The sequence below is a fragment of the Podarcis pityusensis genome, assembly GCF_964106645.2.
Source record: "Podarcis pityusensis genome assembly, chromosome: 9".
Lineage (NCBI taxonomy): Eukaryota > Metazoa > Chordata > Lepidosauria > Squamata > Lacertidae > Podarcis > Podarcis pityusensis.
Genome location: NC_138034.1, coordinates 14,409,380 through 14,433,022, shown reverse-complemented (window position 1 = coordinate 14,433,022; position 23,643 = coordinate 14,409,380). Strand labels below are relative to the sequence as shown.

General features: G+C 42.4%; 1 long non-coding RNA gene across 1 annotated transcript in view; it reads right to left on the bottom strand.

The window, feature by feature from the left end:
* LOC308485005 overlaps positions 1–23,643 on the bottom strand; it is an 804,356-nt gene that overhangs the window by 538,996 nt on the left and 241,717 nt on the right. The window lies entirely within an intron of this gene.

Here is a 23,643-nt window from a genome sequence, read left to right as displayed (position 1 = left end):
CTGTTGATCCTATATTAAGTATGATGAATGCCAAAACATTGCTGAAAAGCCTGAAGCATTATTGTGGATCAACAAATTTTAATAATGCAAATGTATTATCTCTTTTTCAAAGTATGTTATTATTGTACTTTATTAAAAGTTTAATATATTTTAATCATATTTTATGTAGTGCTTCAAAAAACATATTTAAAATGTACACACGTAGTGATTTATATTTCTCATATACACACATAAGCTCTATTGCTTTTCTGTTTAAAACTTCCCACACACACACAAAAAAAAAACCATTCAAGAAGCAAAAGAAAAATTCCAGCGCAAATTGTGTTGATGTTTTGGTCAAGGAGCAACTTACAAATTCATCTTGTGAATTAACTTCTGATGAACTTCAGTGGTAACTCCAGTAATCAGTGTTAACAATGCTGACCACAAGCTTCGTGAGATCTTTTACAGTCTGTAGGTTCTCTAGAGAAAAAGAAACCTGCCAAGCTAACGGCAAATAAATCCAAAGTCTTTAGCAGATTTTAAAATAAGCAGTGTTTTTTTTTTCATTTGGAGTTTTTTGCAAATACAAAAGAAGAAATGTCTATCTATTCTCTTTATTTTAATGGCAAAATATGATGTGTTTTGCAGGCAAGGTTAACCTTCCAATGGGACAAAGCCCGCCAAATTTCAGAACAATAGCTGTAGCAGCTTTCCCTCAAAGAATGGCTGTAGGTTTTGAGTGAGTAAAACGGGAATCATTTCACCTCACTTAATCCTTTGAGGGCAATTGGTCTTAAAATAGCAGATACAAAAAATGCAAGAAATACGTGAAAATGCAGGCAAAGAGGTCCAGTTTTTGTTTTTGTCCCAGGAGTCTTTACATTTTATTTTGGGCAGAAAAGTAGGAGAGACTCGCTATCATCCTTGTGTCTTTGTTGGCACTATATTGGGCATCAATTGAATAGGTTCCTGAGGTGGACTTTTGCAAAGAGCTGCAAAGTGTTTTGATTTGAGGATTGGTCTGGTTTAGGCAAGAGAAGATGGAAGGGCAAGGAGTAATCAAAAATGACTGTAATTCAGGCATTGCCAACCTTTTCATCCAAGTGGCACATTTGGAGTTTTGAGAAAATGGCATGGGTGCCAGGCACAAAATGGCTGCTTTGGGTATATGTTGCATCACAAAATGGATGCTGTGAATACAAGGCATAATGCAAAGTGGCTGCCATGTGTAAAAGCAGAGAGAGAAAATACAGGACCAACAAATGATACCGGCATGACCCCATCAGCTCTCCCACCAAAATGAGGAAAATTCATCTTCATCAAACACCACTATGTTCACCCATAGAGAAGGGTATGTATTTATTTCTGAAGGGTATATACTGTAAGGTTTCCAGACATCCCCGTTTCCCAGGGACAGTCCCCAAATTTACAAATTAGTTCCCTGACAAAATCCTATCATTCCTACTGAAGTTGAAATGTGTCTCCGGATTCATTGAAAAAAAATCTGGTAACCTTAATTTACTGACACCTTTTGTGGCTGCCATTGAAGGCACTGGTGTCACCTGCAGATGCTGTGTTGGTGACCTTGTTATAATGATGATGGCTATAGTTCTAGAAAGTTATCTGCCCATCTTGGCAGCCTTTTGTGTGCGTGATGCACAGCTAAAAGAAAATATTGTGTAGCTAGGGTGTTCACACAGGGTCCAAGAGAATAATGGAGCCAAATATTTTGGCCAGTACTCTGCTGAAAACAAATTAATGGAAGGACAGTGAACTCAGTTCAGTTTTGGTACCCACAACAAATTCCAGGGTCCAGTATTTCTTATTTTTAATTCTAAGCACATATCTTTTGCACCTGGCTTCACCTGGTAGCTCTCACAATTCTAGCAAAAAAAACAAAACAAAAAACCACCCAAATTAATTTCCCAAATCCCAGAGTGTACCCTTGATTCAGAACACAACATAGAATTCTCTTCAACACATATGGGTTCAATGGCAGATGTAAAGGAGGTTCCCACTGGAACGTCGTTGTGGATAGGTTTATTTGAAGGTAGCAAGCTTAAAAGGCAGTCATAGCATGTAGAAGATGTCTAGTACAATCAAAGGGGAAGGCTGAAAGGGCCATGCGTGCGAGTTTTTTTTTTTTTTGGTGGGGGAGAAATTGGTCAATCTTTTTTGATTGGACTCTAGCAAGCATTGCTTTACTTTAATTTTCTGGATAATTTAATGAAGAAACTCCACTACAAGATATTGCATTAAGGATATTTGATTCCCAGCTACTTAGAAAGAAGTACTTTCCTATTTCTTTTGTTCAGCTAAAACAGGAATTAAATTTTGTCTCGGCTGCAAACCTAATTGCTCAGTATCGATGTGGTTTTTTTCAAGCACAATTGTTCCACTGAGAAAAGGTGCATCCTGAATCCCGATGCAAGGCTTATTTTTTATGAAGATGGATTGCAAATTTGCATTTTTTTTAAAAAAAAGAAATGTGTGCAATGAACATTCTTTTTGTCTTCCTCAATCCTTTTAACCTTGCTTCATGCATGTATTATGCTGAAAGTGCTGAAATGTTTGATTTTTCCTCAGTTTGAACGATCAGTTCAATTTACAGCTTAACCATTCAAATAAGTGGAACTCTGTTGTAAAAACTTGAAGGATACACTTCTCCTTGGCTAACATTAAGCGAAAGGAGTAAGTGACTTAAACAAAAAGTAGATTTTCAGGATAATGTTTGAAAAACTTTGAAGCTTTCAGTACAGTTGGACAAAAGAAATGAATCATTTAGAATATTTTTATTGAATTAACAAAAATGTTTTAGTTTGGCAGTTTAGCATTCAGTTTACTCAAGCTCTAAAATGCTGGTAAATTTCAGCAATGTGATATGAACTCCTATGATCTGGTTAGTTTATAGGAATTGGATGGTTGTCAGTGGCGGAGGGGTGGGCTTAATTCAGTAGTGGGTTTATGTCCACAGGACCCTGTGTGTATCATTGTGGGGGGAATTCATTCACCAAAATAAATGTGACTCTGTCTGGGGCGGGGGGGGAGGAGCTAAGTGCACAAAAGTTCATTAATAACATGGGTTATCTTTCTTTCTTTTTATTTTGCTATTATAGCACCTACTGAGAAGTGAAATGTGAAAATAAAGCGTGTTCTCCAATAAATGAGAGCACGTGTTGCGGTGTGGGCCGCCGGGCCAGCCCTCTTGCTGCCAGGCAGGTTAATAGTTGTTGCCTGGCATTGTGATTGGATAACTGGGTTGCTGGGGCAAATTGTATGTTGCAAATTGGGTGGGTGGGACCATAGTCTTTAAATATTGGTGCACTCTGGTTTCTCTTTCTCTTTGCAGAGTGCATCGGCTCACCCGCCCACCCGCCCTCTTTTCCGGTTGACCTTGCTTTGCCTGTCATGGGGTCTTCTGCCTTGGCGCAGGGGCCTAGTAGGAATTTTGCCATTTGGTGATTGTCTGGGCCATTTGGTTTTTGCCTACTACTCAGCAATTCGTCACAACTTGTAAGGTTGCGGTTAGGCATTGGTTATAATATGCTGGTGGTGGAGGGGTCAGGATAGGCTGTGCCTGCCCCTCCTATTGCACTGAAGGGAATTCCGTTAAAGGAATCCTAGGGCTTGCCACGATTTCGTCCTATCCCTGTCATGGGATCAGGGCCGTCCAATCCCTGTCATGGGACCAGGGCCGGCAAGCCTTCGGGGAGCTGCTGGGGTGAGCGGCGTGGGTCCGACGCTTAGCTCAAATGACCCCCAAGTTTGACTTTCCCTTCTACTGGCTACCAATCGGACCTCTGGATGTCAGTTCTGTCCCAGGCGGGGGGACAGATAGTCATAACCAATGTCTAAACAACCACTCACTGATTTTGTATTTTAATAAAGTTGTGGCCAAAATAGTGCCCAAAAATCAAAACTAAAATTACGTGTTATGTGTGAAGTTATTTGAGGGGTGGCCTTGGGACCTACACACGCAATAGTCTATCCACTCAATGCATGACAACTCTAAGGGGTCTAAATTGAGAAGGAGAATACATGATTCAAAATTATGAGTCTCAGAAGTAAATGGCATGATCAGGCATTGAGTTCATGTGCTTCCCCAAGAAGGAATCTCTCTTTGTATTTAATAAAGTGATTTCATAACAGTAACTTCATTCACTGGGTTGTGACCGAAGCTGGTCCTACCCAGGGTAGACCCATTGAAAGTAATAAACTGAGCAGGACTGGAATTGGATACAATTCTTCATTGCCATGACTCTTGTGCCCTAGGAAGGTCACTTCAGTGCTGCTAAAGCAGTGATTTGACATTTCCACCAGACGTGCACTTCATTGTCTCTCTAGACCGATGGATGCCAAGAAGTCATAATAAACCATTGGTAGCCTTCATGCCTCTGACATGTACACCCAATGGCTTTGCTTCTCCACATGGCCAAAGATATTAGCTAATCATACTTAGGAGGACTGTGATGTTTGAATCTACCCATGGATCTCAAAGTTACACAAATCCGTACTTTAATATATAATGGCTGGTGAACTCCAGTTCACATGTGGGACCAGCTTAGCATCAGTGAGAGGTGGAGGCAACAACCTGCACAGAATGATTTGAATTTTAATTATTTCATATTTATTTCATATCATAGAATTGTATAGTTTGTGACTTGCTTCTCATGAAACATCCTGAAGCAATTTCAGAACAGAAGTATCAAGAGTTAAAACATATGCAAAAGCAATTTCAAAGCCAGTACACACAGACTGGGATAACATTGATAAGAAATAAAATGCTCTACCGCAATGGATTATGAACTTGCTTTGAGCTCAGCAAACCAGACAGCAAAATCATTGCATCACAAATTAGCTTTTTAGGAGATGTTTTCTAACCATCTTTACAGATGCTGGAGTTAAGTTTTGTCCTATTGTCAATATTTAAAACTCTCCTTCACCACCCACACTACCATCCATGTTTAAATAACCCAGTTCAGGAAGAATGTGATTTAAAACAAAAACAAAAAATCCCACCACTTTTGAAAGTTGTTTGCATCATAATAACAGTAATTTCATAGTCTCTCATTGCTTTCTAATTACTACTTAGCAAGCAGATTAAGTTCTATTGTCTTCTAAAGTAGCTTTAACATGCAGTATTGCTTATCAATACAACCAGCTGTTCAATGATAGATCCAGTGATGACGGCATTTTTAATTGCTTTCCCCCTCCTCTCTTTTGGCTAAGTAAGTTCAGATGGTCACTAATTAGTTCTGTCATGCAGAGGTAGTTTTGTTATGAACAATGCAATCAGTGTTTCATTGAAAAGACAATGTCCTAAGATCAACACTGCTTAATTATCTCTAGGAATCCATCCTCAGTTTCTTTATTTGTTATTGCTGTCATGAGAAAGGTGACAGGAATTCAACTCAACCGCTGCTTCAGAGAATGCTTCAGCTGGTTCACATAATGAGTTCTCATTCTCCTCAACTCCAGAAATGAATCCAGTCATAACGACTTATTCTTTATTAACATTTATGCATTGCTTAGGAGCAAACTAATGTTATTCCAAAATTATGAGATATTGAATCTCTCCCTCTCTCTCTCTCTCTCTCTCTCTCTCTCTCTCTGCAACACATTCATTCCATTATGGAACGTTTAGTTTCTGATAAAGTATTTAACTAAATTCCACTGTGTGGGAAACAAACCAGAACTCCCAGCTTTCCAGAAGAAGAAAGCAACTTTGTCCTACCAAACAGATTGCAATAAATGACAGTCAAACTATTGTGTGCAATAAATAATAAATATTACTTAACTTTTCATTGTCAATAAGTTCCGGTTTGGAACTTCTTTTCTTTCTGAATCCTATAAACGGGACAACAGCGTTATAGAAATAATTCTACAATGCATACTTGTGTGAGGCTGTATTTTTGTTAGAACTTCTTCATATGATGTATTAAGTTAATGGGAGTTGAATGGTGAATATACATCATCACTACCAATAGGGCATGTCCACATAAAGATGTGAAGAATGTGCCCAAATTGGCCTCAACATCAGAGGATTCTGCAAATTGCTTAGACAATATGAGTAGCCACCATTGGGCTAGCCTTAAAAAAAAGTAAAGGTAGAGGACCCCTGACAGTTAAGTCCAGTCACAGATGATTCTGGGGTTGCGGCGCTCATCTCGCTTTGCAGGCTGAGGGAGGTAGCCTTTGTCTGCAGACAGTTTTTCTGGGTCATGTGGCCAGCATGACTAAGCCACTTCTGGCGCAATGGAACACCGAAACCAGAGCAGCACATGGAAATGCTGTTTACCTTCCCTCCGGAGCAGTACCTATTTATTCTATCTACTTGCACTTTTTGGCATGCTTTTGAACTGCTAGGTTGGCAGGAGCTGGGACCAAGCAACGGGAGCTCACCTGTCGCGGGGATTCAAACTGCTGACCTTCTGATCGGCAAGCCCAAGAGGCTCAGTGGTTTAGACCACAGCCCCACCCACGTCCCAGGCTAGCCTTAGTTCTCCTCTTTTTTACTGTCAGTAGTACCTCTTCACTAGTGCAGATTGGGGCAGAAGAGAGAAGGAAATATCAGTGCAGGCTGCTGGCTGATCTCCTTGCATATTTACAGAGGATAGGTGAATATCAGTGGCAACAAGGAGGGGAGGCAGTGGGGGCGCTCTTGGCATGTGGACCTTAGGAGATGCTTGGCAATACTGACTCTTGGTCCTGACTTTGATATGGTGTGTGTATGAGAGATAAAAGTGCTGCTATATATTGTTTTGAGAGAGGGAGGGGAGTTGGTATTCACAGCATCCCAACCCATCAGAAATTATTTTATAATTTTTCCGTGCTGTTTCTTTTCTCATAAATTAATAGAGAATGTTTGGGGCGGAGGGAATGCAGTATCGTTTTTTTGGTATAGCACTAATTCAAATTCTCTGCCATCTCCATCTCTATGTAAATGTTATATGCTCAGTTATTTGATTTTCACAATTCATAATATGACTTCAGTTGTACTCCGTGAGCTGGTTTCCTCAAGCGACCGGCTCTGTACAATTGAGACCAATATTATTATCCCCACTGTTATGTACTGAGTTGAACAGGATCCAAAATGCAGCAGTCTGATTGGTCCTAGAACAATAGGATCCAAAATGCAGCAGTCTGATTGGTCCTAGAACAACAGGATCCAAAATGCAGCAGTCTGATTAGTCCTAGAACAATGCAGCAGTATGATTGGTCCGCAGGAGCCACCCAATCCAACTTCAGGTGGAAGTGAATCCACAACCTGATTGGCCTACAGGAGAATCCCGGAATTAGCCAATCATGTGCAGCCCATTGTGTAAATAATGTATATAAAGCAGATATTGTGGGGGAACTTCCATTCCTCCTCACCACTATGAGCTGAATAAAGAGCATGAAATCCACTCTCGACTCCGAGTATATTTCACCCACATTTCAAATCAGGGAGAGGATTGTGGCTTGCCAAAGCCCATCCCGTCAGTTCATAGCTGAGGTGAGCTCTGAAGTCAAGAGCAAGTCAGCAAAATATGCATAGTGAACGAGAAGAGAGGGTCCCAACATTTCTTCTGGAATGCGGGGAGGGTGAAAGTAAAGAGGAACAAACAAAAACAGGAATGTGCATTAATACACACCTAAACAATGGAACTCCTTCACACTAGATGAGACTAAGACCTTAAAATAAATCACAGAATCATAGGTTTGATGGTCCACTAAAAATTGACCAGTCTACCTATGAATCACAGTTTGTTCTCTGCCTACCACTGCTTTACAGTATTACTGAGGCAATAAATATGAAATGCTTTGAGCCCTTAGACAATGATTTCTTTTTATTATTACCTTGGGTCGGAATGGGAGCCTTGAGAGAATTGTTGGCTAAATATAATAAACCTCTAGGCTAGCTACTGCAGCCACCTGCCCTACAAGCAAGCAAACATTTTCTATGGAGAATGTGAAGGTCCACAATTATCTTAAGCATCACATTAAAACCGCTATTGATTCAGTTCATGGATAAAAATCCCCAGCTTTTGAGCAGAAACCAGATGGAAGTTAAGAATACAGCTATCCCCTGGGCAGGTTGCTGCTTAATTGCCCACCATGAGGTTTCTTACACTTCATGTGAAATATCTGGATACTCAGCTAGATGGACCATTGGATTGATTGGATATGACAATCTCCATATTCAAACGACTTGAAATGAATGCTAATTACAAAATTACTAAGCATTCTAAATTCCGATTCAAAAATGTGCGAGCTGTCTCACAAATCCTAACATCCTCATCTGTTGCTGGCACCAAAATAAAGGCATTATATAAAAACAAAACAGCAACCCACCAACAAATGAGAAGAATTAACCATTTTATTTTGTTTTTGTGTTAGGCAATATATTAATTGTTCTCTGGTGCCAGAGAAGCTAAACAGAAGAGCTATCTGAAAGTTCCATTGGGGCAGATATATGCTAATATGGCAGAACTGGAGGCAGTAAATGGTTAATGTGCTCTTGTGCATTATGAACCAAAAAACACATACACGGAGACTAAAAAGCCTGGGATTAAGACTGCTACCTTTTGAACTGAACCAATTGCTCATCCATACTTCCAATTGTCCTGTATCTAGAAAGCATGGGTCTAATAGGTCTTCCAGTTGTCACTTGCTTTCAACATACAGGACCTAGGACATTTGTCTGACTACTTCACCCAGGAAATCATGTTGTTTACCTTTGACTTGGTACAAACATCAATCCAACAAACAAACAAAAATACTTTTTTCTAAGTAACTAAGCCCATACTGAATCCAGAGCAGGAGGGGGCCAGTGCAAGTTATTGTATCCTCATCTGTCCCGCTCCTCTAATGAGATCCTACTGCATACAGACACCAGTGGTGGACTTTGGTAATCTTCTGTAATGTGCAGTGCAGTCTTCCATACAAAAAGGTGCCATACTCACCATGAAATTGTTATAGTAAGTGGCACACTTTTAACCAGTGTTTTTCTTTCAGAGAAAAAGAGGTGCTGGTACTGTGTACCCAAGAAAAAAGTAATGTGTGAGGCCAAAAGTTTGGTGCCTCCAAATGGATCTTCTCACTTACGGCTCTTCTCAGTTTTGCAACCCCTCAGCTCAGTGCCTTAAATCCAGTGCTGCAGATGTACACATTGTAGATCACACCCCTCCTCCCTTCTTCCCGAGTCACAGACACACCAATACCTTTGGACTGGAATGGCAAAACCACCTTGACCCTTGTTTCTGTCCTTGGTGCTGCCTACCTCTCTTTCAGGAGAATTCCCATCTACGCATCATTTTCTCAAATGGTTTGGAATAAGAGGTGTACCTAAATTTCACATACAGATTTAATGCTGAGTTTGCTGCTAACTATCTGAAGAATGTTGAGGATGGCAAACGATTTTGAGAGGACTAGTGTGATGATTCTGAGAGGGGAAATAATTTCTGTCCAAAGTCACAGTGTGTTGCTTAAACTAAATTTTTGAAACACACTGTGATGTTGCTGTTTAGATGAAACAGCTGACAATTTTGTGATAAGATTACATTTTTATATATAAAGTTTGAATTTTATTTTATTTTAGAGCATTCTTCTGGGGAATCCGAACCAGTATTTTGTTCAGGCTCAAAGCTCTATTTTGCTTTAGTTTTAAGGCACTCTCTGGTGCAACAGATATCTAGTAGTGTTTTTTAAGTTTTTTTTCCGACCTATACATTTCTGAAGTTTTTATTTTGAAAAGAAAAATTTGGTAAAAGATAGAGGAGGTACATTTCCACATGTTTGCAATTGCAAATGATCTTTGGCAATGATAAAGTGTCTCATACAGAACTGATTGCCTTTTTTGTCACAGACACCAGGGAATACTTTCTGCTCTCAAGCTTCTATTACAGTTATGAAAAATGTGTCAATAACTGGAAACTGTGTCCTTTTATACATGGATGCCAATATCTAAGTAGTTTGAGCAATGGATTCATCATAATCAGATGGCACTTCTGAGACTTTGAAAAGCTTGACACTTTATTCAACCCAAATGAAAAATGTTTCAGAGCTCATCATATTAATATTAATAACCCAATGTCCTTTGCACATTGCTCTGTAGACAATACCATTTACTATGCACTGGGTTTTTCCCCCCATTACCCTTTGTGGGTAATTTAAATAAAACCATTACAATAGGGTGAAGGTCCACACTAAAACCATTCTGTGCAAGAAACCTTTAAGTTTGATATGCCAGGTCACCTTTACTTGACTCGTTGCAATTGGGACTGATTGGGCAATGGGATTTTGACATGCATTTTAAATTAGTAACACGGATAAATACTGGGCCCTCTGCTGTAGCTAACAACATATTTGTAGGGTTATCTTGTGCTTCTGTAGTTGCTATGGAGCTGAGGTGCATTGACTTACTCTCAGAATCCTGACTTCTCTGGTTCAACTGCAATGCGACATGTTTAAACCTGGAAGTGCACAAGCATAAAGTGTGGGAATGTTAAGGATAGTAGGAAATGATATATTGAATAAGTATTATCCTTCCTTTCATTCACGCTAGTGAGTGATGTAGCAGGGCAGATTCCTCTCAATATAGCTGGAAGCTAGTTTGCAGATTCGTTTGAATCTCTTAGTTAAGATTATTTTCCAGGTGTCCTCTTTAAGGTAAAGGCAAAGGACCCCTGACAGTTAAGTCCAGCCGCGAATGACTCTGGGGTTGCGGCACTCATCTCGCTTTACTGACCGAGGGAGCCGACGTTTGTCCACAGACAGTTTTTCCAGGTCATGTGGCCAACATGACTAAGCCACTTCTGGCAAAACCAGAGCGGCACACGGAAACGCCGTTTACCTTCCCGCCGGCGCAGTACCTATTTATCTACTTGCACTTTGACGTGCTTTTGAGCTGCTAGGTTGGCAGGAGCAGGGACTGAGCAACGGGAGCTCACCCCAATGCAGGGATTCGAACAGCCAACCTTCCGATCGGCAAGTCCTAGACTCAGTGGTCTCAGTGGTTTAGACCACAATGCCACCCACGCTGTCCCCTTTAATCCCCCTTAAAAAGAATAAAGACACAAGAGTCTTTCTGAGTAAAGTAACAAAAAATTTACTCACATTTCAGTTCACGATTTGATCCTTGAAAGAAAGGCTTTACTTAGTAGTTACACAATAAACTTTGAGTTCATCTCATAGGGAGACTTAACTCATGTGCTGCTGACTGAGAGCCAGCAGACAGCAAAATTACATTAAGACAACAAAATGGCTGCAGGAGAGCAGCATGGCAGCAAGAGATAGAACATGACAACACTGGAACAAGACAACAAGACAACTTGATACTAGACTGAGAAAATGGCTCCATGACTCGCCTCTTTGATGGAGTCAGCCAGGGCCATGCCAATCGCCCAGATCACATGCAGGGGGAGGATGCTCCAGACCAGTGGAACAGGAATTTTCACTGACTGAATGTCCCCCTGCATGTGCCCACTCTAGGGAAATAAGGAATGTTGCATTTGACGGCACCAATGGATTACATCCCACTTGAAAGATATGGAAGAAACATGAATAGGCACAGGGGCATTGTCCCAGGGTAGAAGCAGTTAGAGAAGGCAGAGGAATAATCAGCAGTTATGTGGCACCATTGCTAAGTGAGGAAGAAAAGAGAATAAAAGCCCACAGAAATGATAGAACTCATTACCCTAACATGGAATGCTTCCTGGGAATCAGCAGGAGAAAGACAAACTTGTCTGCCTAGAGTCTATGTTGCGTTAAAGCTTGATAAAGGCCAAAGAAAACTATCTGTGCTTACTTGCATGTTATGAACAGCAGCAACATTTATGGGACAGGGCTTGCTTCCATATGCAATCTTCCTTTCTTTTTCTTCCTTTTTAGGTGCTGGTGGGGTAACAGCCACAAGACTCTCAGGGTTGAACTGCACCTTGACCAGCTGAATGGAACCAATGAATCATGTACGGCAGCCTTCCAGTGGCTTAGTAAAACTTCAGTTTTTGCTGCTAGCCATAGACTGGAAAAATCTCTGCGTGCATGCATGTGTTGAGAAATGCTTGGCAGGCTTTAGCACATAGCTGGTGAGCTGGGTTTGTCACGGTGGATCAGATATTATGCAAATTTGACCTTGGTGGAAGAATTTGTGGCTGTTGGTTGCTGACATCTGCATGGACTCATCAGCTACCATTATTCCTGTTACTTTGCCTGACCTCAATATCTGCTTGATAACACTGCTGCTCTTAGACTACCCATTATAGCAAATACTCCATGCCCTCCAGCATTTCTCCAAAGAAAATAGGGATGTCCTATTCCATTACTACTACTACTACTTTATTATTTATAACCTGCCCATCTGACTGGGTTGCCCTCTGCACAACTTCAAACATTTATAAAAATAAAACAAAACATCAAAACTTATTTTAAAACACAAAAAAAAAAACCCTTCCCTACACAGGGCTGCCTCCAGATGTCTTCTAAAGGTTGTATAGTTACTTATCTCCTTGGCTGGGGGTTCCATACCCTCCAACATTTCTCTGATGAAAACAGGGATTTCCTGAGGAAAAGTGGGGCATTCTGGGATCAAATCAGAAACCAGGACGGCTTCTGTAAATTTGGGATTGTCCCTGGAAAATAGGGAGGCTTGGAGGGTCTGATAGCCACCACCTCAAAAATAACTCACCAATCACTAATTTCACATCTGCAGCTAAATATTCTTTGCATCATTCAGAAAACTTACTCGGGGGTAGGTAGAGGTCTTGGATCAGTCTGTCATTTGGGGCTAGATTTATTGTAACTTGTCATTTTGTTCTTATTATAATGCAGCACTGGGCGAAGAATCCCCAGCGAACATTTCCCCTCCTGGAATTACATCGTTAAATTATTGAAGGTGCTTGAACTTCTTCTCTCTGCAACCCCTCCCCCCCCCCAAGAATTTAAGCATATTTGGAAATGGAAGGAAGGCCCGCCAAGCCTATTTATATTCCGTAGACTATTATGCAATTTGTCAATGTCAGCATTTATGCACTATATTCACAGATGCTTCGGTGTCATTATGCTTTTAAAGATTGCATTATGTTGCAGTGTGTTGAGTTTCCTCAAGCAAAAAATAGGATGGCTTTCTGTACACTTGGTAGAAGTGTTTAGTTTTTTTTTGTTTTTTGAGAATATCATTTCTTTCTCTCTGCTATTTCTTTCTCTTTGCTATACCCTCCCCGCTCCCTTGGTTGCTACACAACCTTAGCAAAATTGTTGATCTGGATAGTAGGATACACACACATACGCTAAACTATTAATAATAATAATAATAATAATAGAATAGATAGCCATTCAACTTATAGCTTTCACAAAGCTTCCTGTTTGTCAGGTTGTCTCATTTATAGATTTGCCACCGCATTCACATTCAAAGTAAATGAAATTCTGAGCAGCTCAGACGCTTCTGCTTATTAATGAGACAACACTTAAGCAGTTTTAAAAGGAAGATGGAAAAGAACATTTAAAAGACAAGCTAAAAGTTTCCGGGGATTTCACACATCTTTAGTTTGCCACAAAATTCCGCTTCAAGCATGTTTTGAAATGTAGTTGGAGGATCACGGCTCGATGAAACACCCATGAATTATTATTGGAACCTGTCACAGAAAGCGCAGGAGAGAATGTTAGACACTCTTTGGGTAGTGCCACCATAATTTCTCTTTTTATCCTACCTATTTTGGGCAGGAAAGAGAACAAGATTTAAGGCAGTCATACTGATCTGAGAAGAAAAAATGCTTTTCTTGGACCCCTACCTCCGTGGGGGGAGGGGGGGCACAGCATGATTGCAAGCTACAATTCACACTTTCTTTCCATGACAGCTTAGAGCAGGCATAGGCAAACTTGGCCCTCCAGATGTTTTGGGACTACAACTCCCATGATCCCTAGCTAACAGGATCAGAGGTCAGGGATGATAGGAACTGTAGTCCCAAAACATCTGGAGGGCCAAGTTTGCCTATGGGCAAGTTATCCAGGCAATGGGAGGAGACCAGATCCTGTGGCTAGGCACTTCACCAGCCCGAGAATTCAAATGTGAGGGGGTGGAGAGGCTGCTGTCTTACTGTTGTTTTGCCAGATGGAAATAATGCTGAAACACTGGGGAAGCATCACAGCACAACTAAAAGTGGACTGGTGTGTGGATGAACCAGTATAAATCCACCACTAGGCACTATCAGTGCATCAATGGCATGTTGTCAAATACACCCACCAAAGACCCAGTCTGCAGGGGGCCAAAGGCACATATAGTTTAAAGTTGCTTACATCTAAGTACTTATGGGCTCTCTGTCTTGCAGTCACGCATTTCATAGAATTGTAGAGTTGGAACGGACCATGAGGGCCGTTTTGTCCAACCAGCTGCAATGCAGGAATTTTTTGACCAACGTAGGGCTTGGACCCAAGACCCTGGGATTAAGAGTCTCATGCTCTACCAACTGAGCTTGATTGTCAGGCTTCAGGGAATCCTATCCCTTCCACAATGGCAGCAAAGAAGCAGAGAGAAAACGAGAAGAGTTCTTACCAATTTGTTTATTCAATAATCACAGTGAGACACAAAGGGATGCAGTCTCTCTCTAAATAAAGGCCTTGCTCCAAGTAAAGTCCCACTCCCTACGTCTCTCCTATTCTACGTCACCCTTGCATCAGCTAATCTGAGCTTTCTGCCTCTGTGCCTTCTGTTTGACTACCCTCAATGCTCGCCTGGTCCTGGGAGAGGGGGCAGGAATGCTCTCCAAAGACACTGAGTCTGTTAGTTGTCTCTCCCCTGGTGTTACTTCTTCCTGCTGTTCCTCTTCCAATATTTCCCAGCTTCTCCCCTCTGCAGCCTCTGAACTATGCCCTTCTGCAAACCACTGATCTAAATCTATACTGTCCTCCTGTTCTCAGGAAGGTTTAGGAGAAGGGGAGCACCATTCCTCCTCAGTCCAGTATACTGGTATCCTGCATATTGATCCAGTACAATTTAGGGAGTTCAAAATCAAGTCAATTGGATCTCTTTCTCACCCACAGCTCTATGTCAACATGCATTCTTTCCCTCTCTTTCTTTTGGTCTTTCCTTGTTGTCATCAAATATCAGCACGTTGATGTGGTTAGCCTTTGTTTCCTCAATGCTGTAGGTGTCATTTGCCATATTGCTAATTGAGGCAATGTTTGTCAAGGGAAGCCCATAGACTTTATGCCACTCTCTTCCCATCTTACAATCCTTATTACATGAGCAGAGTGACAGAATGCCAATAACAATAGAGCACTCCCAATAATAACTGAATGCTCATAATTTATTGTGGTTTTTATGTGCTTTGTGCTGCTGGTTGTCTAGCCTTCCTTTTTCAGCAGTTTGTGACTGAAAAGGAGGTCCAGATGTTGTCTGTGCATATCAAAAAGTTTGCATTATGTTTTTTGCATGGCATGTTACAAACCTAAATCCTGATCCATGTATTTCTTTGCAAACCAGTTAACCATGGTCCATTTGCATGGTAATAGCTTTGCATGTTGGGATTGTGGGGCATGTGAAACCTAAAAAATCTTGGCTTGGCATTTGTTCAAGTATTTCAGCATATTCCCAACCAGCAATAGCTTCCACATTTATCATGTAACTGTGGGAACTAGAAAGAAAGATACATTACTTGTCGTCTGATATGAAGAAAATGGTCCTAGGCTTGGTTAAGGGAGCTTGAGTAAGACTATGCAAAGTGGAGAAAGTCAGCATATTTGAAGAGAGAAAGACTAGCTTCTAGTCCAAGTGTGACTATTGGGACCACAAAGAAGGCTTTAGGAAGAGTAAGGTAAAGGTAAAGGGACCACTGACTGTTAGGTCCATTTGCGGATGACTCTGGGGTTGCGGCGCTCATCTCGCTTTACTGGCCGAGGGAGCCAGCATACAGCTTCCGGGTCATGCGGCCAGCATCACTAAACCGCTTCTGGCGAACCAGAGCATCACAGAAACACCATTTACCTTCCTGCCGGAGCGGTACCTATTTATCAACTTGCACTTGATGTGCTTTCGAACTGCTAGGTGGGCAGGAGCTGTGACCGAGCAACGGGAGCTCACCCCATTGAGGGGATTCGAACTGCTGACCTTCTCATCAGCAAGCCCTAGGCTCTGTGGTTTAGACCACAGCACCACCCGCATTCCTTTTAGGAAGTGTAGAGAGGGAATAACATATTTGGAAGTGGGAGGTGCATATAGCAGTGAGAATCTGGATAAATAAATAAAAATAGGGGAATAAGGAAGACATAAGCAACCTGCTTCATGCATGTCCTAACAGCAACCCATCAAAAATGGTGTGCCTCCTTCCTGGCAGAATACATATATAATATGTAATTAATTTATGGACTTCACTGCTACAATCTATTGCAGATGCTCTTTCCCCATCAAACCAAAATTTAATGAAGGGATTGGACAAATTTATGTCAAATATGAATGGCTACTAGGCATGCACAGACAATCCCCAGGAATGTAGCTCACCCCCATCTGCCCCACACTGCAGTTCCCTTACACTGGAGTTACCTTACATACTAAACATGAACTCAATTCTCCAACCCTGGATTCTTATGTAGCCAAAGCAGCAGCCATCCATATACAAATGTACAAAGTTATGCTAAATCTTAAGATTTAAAAGGTGGGCAGTTCAGTAGAATGGAACATTGATTGACTGTGCATGAGGTGGGGGAATAAGAGAAAACTAGATTTTGGTAGAATGGAGTATCTTGGATGGAGGGCTGAATAGAGCCCTGAACAGGCCAGAATCTGTTGCAGGTTTAACTTCTCATAATTGAATCACAAACAGGTTCCAACATTTACCTCTGAACCAAACATGGAAATGGCACACAGAAGCACTACTATTTCTTTCCCATTCTTCTGATCTTTGCAACTCAAGCCACCGCAAAGAAGAGGCTCTCATTCAAGACTTCTGCTAATTAAAAACAGTTGGACACCAAGAACAACAAACAAAAGTCTTGAGGGGAAAACCTGCAGCTGCGACATCTTGATGCTATGCCTGTTTTGCAAATCGCATTTATCTGTCCAAAAGTGGAATTATGAGGGTAACCAGAGTACAGGACTTGCAACGTTGATTTCAAAGCCATGCTTGGAGGCTGGAGACGCTCATTTCCCAGAGCAGCATTTCATCCAAGTACGCTGTAGAAAGTCACAGAGAAGTTGCAATGGACATTTTGCAAGCATTTGCCCATGTCGGTGTCAGGGCTCAACAATATGGAACTGGGAACCAGGCCACAAAAGAGGTGCAAGAACGTTTTACTGACTGTAGATGCAGTGGTACCTCAGGTTACATACGCTTCAGGTTACACACGCTTCAGGTTACAGACTCCGCTAACCCAGAAATAGTACCTCGGGTTAAGAACTTTGCTTCAGGATGAGAACAGAAATCGTGCTCCGGCGGCACAGCGGCAGTGGGAGGCCCCATTAGCTAAAGTGGTGCATCAGCTTAAGAACAGTTTCAGGTTAAGAACGGACCTCTGGAACGAATTAAGTTCTTAACCCGAGGTACCACTGTACATCATAGATAAAATGACACAGTATTAAGAGTGGCCAGATGAAAATCGACATTCCTAAAATGCTTGATGGCTTTAGAATGTCTTCACGGCATGTTGTAGCTCATACAGTGCCAGCATCTGCCGGGTCAACACCATTACTGGCCCCAACAACATCACACATACCATCTCGGGACTTTTTAATTGCTCATCGTCTAACATTGTGTATGCCATCAAATGCCAACAGTGTCCTTCAGCTCTCTATATTGGACAAACAGGCCAAACCTTACGCCAAAGAATAAACGGACACAAATCTGACATCAAGAATCACAAGACAGAGAAACCAGTAGGAGAACACTTCAATCTCCCAGGACATTCTATACAAGATCTCAAAGTAGCTGTTTTACTACAAAGGAATTTCAGAAATAGACTGGAAAGAGAAGCTGCTGAATTACAACTCATTACCAAACTTAAAACCATGGAGAGACCTGGCCTGAACAAAGACATTGGATTCTTATCTCATTATACATGACAAAGCCATTTCTCACCTTCTCACCCCTTGCTTTTTCCTGTAAGACCTATTGCAGTCGTTAAGAGTCGTCAACAGGCTCATCTCAGCTATCTGCCAATCACCCATTCCCACCACCCTTCTGAGTAATACCCCTCCCCACCTTCTCACTATATAGAAGGGTCTGGCAACTTCTGTTTCAGTGTATCTGAAGAAGTGTGCTTGCACACGAAAGCTCATACCAAGAACTAACTTAGTTGGTCTTTAAGGTGCTACTGGAAGGAATTTTTTTGTTTTGACTAAGGCCCAGTACTCTCCCCAAACCATACATTATCCTCAGGCCCTGTTCCTCACAATCCTGGCTCTGTGTTCTCAATGCTTTTGCCTTGCTGGGATGCATTCTTGAAGTCTTCCGTCTTTATGGCTGGAATGTAGACAGGATTTACGGAAGCTGCCTGGTTTTCTGGTCTGATCCTGGAATGTCCCACTTTTCCTTAGGATGTCCCTATTTTCATCAGAGAAATGTTGGAGTGTATGGAGTTGTGTGACTTCTGAGCCAAGGAGATAAGTAACCATACAATCTTTAGAAGACATCTGTAGGCAGCCTGGTATAGGGAAGTGTTTTAGTGTTTAATGTTTTATTATGTTTTTTCTACATGTTGGAAGTCACCCAGAGTGGCTGGGGCAACCCTTTCAGACATCCCTATTTTCCTCAGAGCAATATTGGAGGGTTTGGACTACTGTGCAAAAGTAGGAATCACATCCTTTGTTATCTTCACTTTTTTCCTCTGTTTGAACCCAACACCAGATGCATCCATTGTGCATGAGGGAATGAAGATATTGGGCTAAAACAAGTTCCATGCCTATGCTAGACTTCTTTCAGCCAGACCCTTGTCCATTAGAACACTGTCAGCTGTGGAGGCCTAGGGCTTCAATATGAAGCTGCCAATAGTGTCAGACTATTAATCCATCTAGTCCAGCAATGTCCAGCCTGACTCTTCAGGGCCTCAGGGAAAGATCTCTTCTAGCTCTGCTGTCTGAGATGCTTAAGTAGTAATGCTTGCCAGAGATGAAAATGAGGACCGCCTTTATGGAGACCATATGCTCCCACGCCCTGTTGCCTACAAAGGAACATGTGAATTGTTCTGTCAGTTTTGTTCCCCTGAAATGCTGACATTTGGTTATATCTATCTATCTGTCTGTCTCACAATACACTGCTCGTAGATGAGCTCAGACAGTACACAGCACCAGCTTAGAAACCGAAGGCAGCCCTTACCTCACGCTGCTATAAATGTGTGCAGTATTCTCTGTGACAATTGCCCTCCAGACATCCAGTAGCGTGAGGGTAAACTGGTTAATCCTGGAGCGACTGACAGTTTATGCTGATATGTTTGTTTCCTATCTGAAGCCATACAAAAGTCAAATAGATCTTTAAGACACATAACAGTGTGCCATAAATAGATCTCACTAAGCAAGCTGAGGTTGAGGTGGGGGGGGTGACTCTGGGGAAATACTCTCAAGAGGAAAAACCTTACAAAAATACTTATAGAGATCAGGCCTTTGGGTAAAGTGGATCCGAGGGATGACTCTCAAGTAAGCTCAAAGGCTTTCTGCGCAAAATACTCATAATGCTTTCATTCAGCCGTAGTCTGGCTTGCCCAATGTCTCCTTCACTTGCCTCCGTCCCTGTCTTTGGGGAGTTGGTAGAAGATGAGGGGAGAAGGGAGAGCCAGTGTGGTGTAGTGGTTAAGAGCGGTAGACTCGTAATCTGGTGAACTGGGTTCGCTTCCCCGCTCCTCCACATGCAGCTGCTGGGTGACCTTGGGCCAGTCACACTTCTTTGAAGTCTCTCAGCCCCACTCACCTCACAGAGTGTTTGTTGTGGGGGAGGAAGGGAAAGGAGAATGTTAGCCGCTTTGAGACTCTTTAAAGGGAGTGATAAAGCAGAATATCAAATCCAGACTTGCATCTACAGATGGCAGTCATTGGTGGTTGAACTCAGGGCCGGCCCTAGACATTTTGGGCACCTGAGGAGAACCACAAAATGGTGTCCCCCTCACCCCTGCCAGGCAATAAGGGGTGAATGAAGCTCTACAGCAGGGACAAGGGTGGGAGGAGACCAGCAGCACATTCTATTCACCAAGAAGCCTCTGTCGAGGCAGCAGGGTGGGCAGCTGCCAAAGTGGTGGCAAATTTGGCCTCCAAGGAGCATACAATAACCATCACTGCCATTGCAGCAGCACCATCAGACAGTGCATTCTTTGGAGTCCAGATCTGCTCCCTCTGAGGCAATCCTTGCCAAATGGGTGGGGCGGCCCTGAGATATAGTCACCTTAGTCTGATCAGGATCTTGCTTCTTATCGTGTAAATGGTGTTTTGTGACAGATTTAGTAGAGAAACAAATATTTTCTGAATGCTGGACAAATATCCTCCTGGCTTAGCACAACTAACAAAGCATTTTTCACAAACTATTTACACTATTATGCATTTTAATGTTATATTCATTAATCTGTGCATTTTTATGCATATGGTCCCCTGTATGTGCATTTTTGTACGCATTGGTTGAATGGCTGCATTACAACAAAGTGTGGATTTTGAAAGTTAGATAGGCTTTGGTTTGTGTATTGGTTCAAGAATCATGAAACAGAACTGAAGTTCTTCTCCATCTGTAGTCTCATACTGCCTTACTCTGCCAGTGGTAGGGGAGAAGTATCTCCCTTCTTCTTCTTGGCAGATTCCCTCTGGCCTTCAAACAGAATTTGTTGAACTATGCATATTTGTGTGTCTTCCCTATCACAGTCTTCTGTTGTGTTATCACAGCAACTGAGAGTCAGCTGCTACACCTTGCTAGTCCCTGAGCTGCTTGGTTTGTCCTGATCCTCACCAACTTCTTTGCTGGACATTTTGCTGGCATATCCTGAGAAGATGCTGGACTTGATGAGCCACTGGCCTAATCTAGCAGGATCTTCTTATGTTCTTATGTTTGTCACCTCCAGCAGATGTAGCAGGCCCCTTTGGCCATGTTGCTGAGGGAGGTGAATTTTGGAAGTCACCATCTGGTGCTTTGCAGACAAGTCAAAGTCAGCACAACTGAGCTGGCCTTTTGGCTTGTCCACACTTCCACTTGCTCCATGCCTAGAAAACATGGGTCCAAGTGGTTATGCCTTTGCCCCATTGCTTTCCAGTGCAAAAACCCAATTGCTGTTTGTTCTGATTCAGCACTAAATTGCATTTCTCAGGGGAAAGTGGCAAGGCAAATGGAAGTGTGGTTTCCACCATCACATCAGAAGGGGAGCTTTCGCATCTCTCCCCTTTCAGTGTAAGAAAAGTGCATAAGGGACAAGAAGCACAAATCTGTAGCAACTCTAGTTGCTGTATCCAAAATGGTTCACAGTCCAGTCTGAGCCTTGTGAGCTCCAGATGCACTAATCAGATGTTTCAGTGTGTTTCCAATTGTATTTGACAGCCGGGGTCAGAGCAGCTTCCGACAGAAGGACTGAAGCCTCTTTTAAGCGTTGACAGAAGAAATCTCTTTTGTTCTCATAATTATGCCGATGGCTTTCGGTGTGAGCTTTCCTTTTGCCTGCTGCTTAGCATATCATGCCTTTCTAGGTTTTGATATCTCAATGCAGCTAACATCTGACACATCCCCCCTGCGCCATGGCAGATCAGCTGTAAACAAACAGCATCTGGATTGCGTAACAGGATCCAAATGTTGTCAGCAACAGCATTTTAAAGATGTTCATTGAAAGGACATTTCATTTGCACAGGCCTCTCAGCACCAAGGAGAGGGCCTGTTCAGATTGCATCTGTGTTTTGCAAGTCTTTTTGTAGATTTCCACCTTCCCCCCTCAAACACACACTTTGCTTGCTCATTGATTCCATTGTTTGCTCATTTGTTTTGCTCATTTTGGTGCAGCATCTGCTCATTAGTGAGAGTAAAATCATTTCCCCCCACTTGTTTTCAGCATTTCCGCTGTTTCCTCTGGGTCACTTCGCACAATCTCAGCAGTAAGAAACATAGCTCTTGTTTTGATTGTGTTTCCAGTTCTGTATAAATGAGCTGGAGGTGGGGAGAAATCAACAAAGAACGGGCAATGCAGCATACTTTGAAAAGAGCATTCCCTTTTCATATGGTGGAGAATAAATAATATTGAGAACAGCAGTACTGAATGATTGCCAAAGCTAAATGAGCATAAGCAGGGTTCAATGGTCCCAATCCAGAAAAGAGATAAACCTGTTGAATCATTGGTATTATTATTATTATTATTATTATTATTATTTATACCCCACCTTCCCCAGCCAAGGCTGGGCTCAGGGCGGCTAACAAGCAATAATAAAAACAAGTTGAATGATTACAACTTAAAAACAAAATTCATAGAATCATAGAATCATAGAGTTGGAAGAGACCACAAGGGCCATCGAGTCCAACCCCCTGCCAAGCAGGAAACACCATCAGAGCACTCCTGACATATGGTTGTCAAGCCTCTGCTTAAAGACCTCCAAAGCAGGAGACTCCACCACACTCCTTGGCAGCAAATTCCACTGTCGAACAGCTCTTACTGTCAGGAAGTTCTTCCTAATGTTTAGGTGGAATCTTCTTTCTTGTAGTTTGGATCCATTGCTCCGTGTCCGCTTCTCTGGAGCAGCAGAAAACAACCTTTCTCCCTCCTCTATGTGACATCCTTTTATATATTTGAACATGGCTATCATATCACCCCTTAACCTCCTCTTCTCCAGGCTAAACATGCCCAGCTCCCTTAGCCGTTCCTCATAAGGCATCGTTTCCAGGCCTTTGACCATTTTGGTTGCCCTCCTCTGGACACGTTCCAGTTTGTCAGTGTCCTTCTTGGACTGTGGTGTCCAGAACTGAACACAGTACTCCAGGTGAGGTCTGACCAGAGCAGAATACTGGCACTATTACTTCCCCTGATCTAGATGCTATACTCCTATTGATGCAGCCCAGAATTGCATTGGCTTTTTTAGCTGCCGCGTCACACTGTTGGCTCAACCTTAAAATATTGAAACATTAAAATATTAAAATGTAGCCTAATTGCAGGAGGAGAAAGGAAAAGAAAAAAAGAGAGAGGGAGGGAATCAAATTGGCTCCAAGCCAAAGGCCAGGTGGAACAACTCTGTCTTACAGGCCCTGCGGAAAGAAATCAGCCAGAGTTGAAAAGGCCCTGGCTCTGGTTGAGGCTAATCTAACTTCCTTGGGGCCCAGGACCACTAGGGTGTTGCTGTTTATGGACCTTGAGGCTCTCCGTGGGGCATACCGGGAGAGGCGGTCCCATAGGTACGAGGGTCCTAGGCCATGAAGGGCTTTAAAGATCAAAAGCAGCACCTTAAATCCGACCCTGTACTCCACCGGGAGCCAGTGCAGCTGGAAAAGCACTGGGTGAATATGCTCCCATGGCAGGAGCCTCGCTGCAGCATTCTGCACCCTCTGGAGTTTCTGGGACAGCTTCAAGGGCAGCCCTGCATAGACCGAATTACAGTAGTCAAGCCTGGAGGTGACCGTCACATGGATCACTGTGGCCAGGTCGGAGTGGGAAAGGTAAGGAGGTATGGAGAATGTCTAAGTGCACCCAAATCAATAACAGGGTACAAGGTCCTGGTTTTCAACCAGTTTGATGCAAGCAGGGATTCAGAAC